Below are 3,453 nucleotides of genomic sequence, written 5' to 3'. Positions count from 1 at the left end.
AGTTCAAAGACGAGGTTGAGAAGCAATTCAATGCTGGCTTTCTGAAAGTAGTGAGTTATCCTCCATGGATAGCTAACATAGTGCCTGTGCCTAAAAAAGACGGGAAAGTCAGAATGTGTGTAGACTACAGAGATCTGAATCGGGCAAGCCCCAAAGATGATTTCCCTTTACCTCACATCGATGTACTGGTTGACAATACTGCACAATGCAAGGTATTCTCCTTTAGGGATGGATTCTCAGGGTACAATCAAATCAAGATGGCGCCCGAAGACATGGAAAAAACAACCTTCACGACACCCTGGGGAGCCCTTTGTTACAAAGTAATGCCCTTTGGTTTAAAGAATGCAGGAGCAACATATCAGCGTGCAATGGTAGCTTTATTCCATGATATGATTCATCAGGAAATAGAGGTTTGTGTCGATGATATGATTGCAAAGTCCAACACCGAAGAAGAACATCTGGGTCATCTGCACAAGCTGTTTGACAGACTCAAGAAGTACAGGCTGCGACTGAATCCGAACAAGTGTACCTTTGGAGTAAGATCCGGTAAACTCTTAGGTTTCATCGTCAGCAGCAAAGGTATTGAGGTTGATCCTGCCAAAGTCAAAGCCATTCAAGAAATGCCTATACCCCGTACCGAGAAACAAGTCAGAGGATTCTTGGGACGTCTGAATTACATAGCCTGATTTATTGCCCATATGACTACTACTTGTGTGCCAATTTTCAAACTGTTGAAGAAAGATCAAGTGGAAAGATGGAATGACAAATGCCAATTAGCCTTTGACAAGATCAAAGAATATCTTTAAAAACCACCAATCTTGTTACCTCCAGTAGAAGGAAGACCTCTGATAATGTACCTGACAGTGTTAGAAGATTCAATGGGGTGTGTACTGGGGCAACATGACGAGTCTGGCCGAAAGGAGCATGCAATCTACTATCTTAGCAAAAAGTTTACCGATTGTGAAACAAGATACTCACTACTCGAGAAAACTTGTTGTGCCTTAGCATGGGAGGCTCGCCGACTAAGGCAGTATATGCTAAACCATACCACTTTCTTGATCTCCAAAATGGATCCTATCAAGTATGTGTTCGAAAAACATGCTCTCTCTGGAAGAATAGCAAGATGGTAAATGATCTTAACAGAGTATGACATCCAGTACACTTCACAAAAGGCGATCAAAGGAAGTGTGGTAGCTGATCATCTGGCTCATCAAGTAGTGGATGATTATCAAGCGTTGAACTTTGACTTCCCAGATGAAGACATTATGCTAGTTACTGACTACAAAAAACCAGGACCAGAGGAAGGACCCGAGCCAGGATCCCGATGGACTATGGTTTTTGATGGAGCTTCTAATGCACTTGGCAATGGCATCGGAGCTGTGATCATTTCTCCTACAGGAGGACATACACCATTCACTGCCAGATTATGTTTCAACTGCACTAACAATATAGCCGAATATGAAGCATGTATTCTGGGTCTCAAAGCTGCAATCGATCTAAGAATCAAGTTCCTGGAGGTATACGGAGACTCGGCGCTTGTAATTTATCAAGTCAAAAAGGAATGGGACACGAAGCACCCGAATCTAGTTCCATACAAAGAATATGTGCTGAGTTTGATTCCTTATTTTGAAGAAATCACTTTTGAACACATCCCGCGAGAAGAAAATCAACTGGCTGATGCCTTAGCTACCATGTCATCCATGTTCAAAGTCAGGTGGGACAATGAGGCGCCAATGATCACCATTTACAGACAGGATGAACCAGCCTATTGCAATGAGATTGATACCAAAGGAATGGAAGAAAAACCATGGTTCCATGAAGTAAAAAGATATCTCGAAGTCCAAGAATACCCTGAAGGGGCATCCATTAACGATAGAAAGTTTCTAAGAAGATTTGCTGCCAAATTCTTTCTAAGTAATGGAATCCTGTACAAACACAACCATGACTCGACTTTACTTCGTTGTGTAAACAAGAAAGAAGCAGAACAGATTACGGAAGACATACACGATGGTGCCTTTGGTACTCATTCAAGTGGACATACAATGGCTAAAAAGATCTTAAGAGCAAGTTATTACTGGTCTACCATGGAGACAGACTGCCATCGTCACTCCAGAACCTGTCACAAATGCCAAATATATGCCGACAAAGTACATGTACCTCCAGTCCCATTAAACGTCCTGACGGCTCCTTGGCCTTTTGCAATGTGGGGAATTGATATTGTTATACCCCAAAATTTGCCCACATATTTTTCAAGAAAACTCCAATCTGAAAATTAAGAGTCTCATATAATCATGGATTTTTATTTCAACAAATATCCTGACATATGAAATACTTAGTTTTTAGAATTTTTCTTATACAGTAATTTGGCTTGCGGTTGAATTTATTCTTACGCAAACGCCAAATACTGTTTATAACTTCACACATGCTATTTATTTATTTACAGATAAATAGTACTGACACAATTGGTACAGAGTTAAATCTTTTTGCAGGCGCAAAATCAGGAAACTCAGACTGTACTGGTAACAGTAAACATTAGTTATTTATTATGTCTGTGTTTTTCTAACAAGTCATGTAAATAAACTTTCATTTTTCACATAAAACAAAAACAAAAAAACAACAAAAAAGAAAATTAACTTTGACTGTTGATTTTTCACTCTAACTGCTACATCAATACCTGAACAGTCAGTTGACAGCCAAACTGCTGGCAGTACAATTCTCAGTGTTTTGTACCATCAATCAAATCAATCTTTCACAATTCAAAATTCCAAGATTTTTGTTCTAGAAGTCTTCTGAATATCACGCGATTAGCAGAGACTCAACACTGCACAAAAATCAGGTACGCTTAACTGTCTCCTACACAAACAGTCCCTAATCAGGGTTTTTTCTTGTTTTTACAGGAGCAACAAGTTTTTGAGAGCTCAAATGGATTTCATACACATCCATATATCTCAAAGTACCATCATACAAATTTTCAAACTTCAATTCACTCAGACGCACCGTCAGCAGCTCAAACAGTCAACAGACGACCCGTTTGACCAAAAAAGTCAACAGACAGTCAAAAATGAAATTTTTTGTCAAAGTCCATATTTTGTCAAAGGATTCATCATTTGATCATTGGATGATCATAATTCATCAAGGAAAGATCAAAAATCAACAAAACCCTAAGATTCAAAATTAGGGTTTTTGCCTGAAAAGTCAACTCAACTTTGACTGATCATAACTCTCTCATCCTTCATCCAAAAAATTCAAACCAAAGCTTGTTTTGAAGGAAATTCAATTATCTTTCAAATGTCATTGATCCCATGGTCATTGGATTCACCATTTGAAAAATATGACCAAAGACATTACAGGTCATTTTCAAAGTCAACAAAAAGACACTTTTTTCAAAAGGACACACAAGGAGCTTCAAAAATCATTTTGACATGAGACCAAAGACATTGGTTAGAGGACTCT

The sequence above is a fragment of the Vicia villosa genome, unplaced genomic scaffold, assembly GCF_029867415.1.
Source record: "Vicia villosa cultivar HV-30 ecotype Madison, WI unplaced genomic scaffold, Vvil1.0 ctg.003635F_1_1, whole genome shotgun sequence".
Classification (NCBI taxonomy): Eukaryota; Viridiplantae; Streptophyta; class Magnoliopsida; order Fabales; family Fabaceae; genus Vicia; species Vicia villosa.
Note: the sequence above shows the minus strand (reverse complement) of the source record.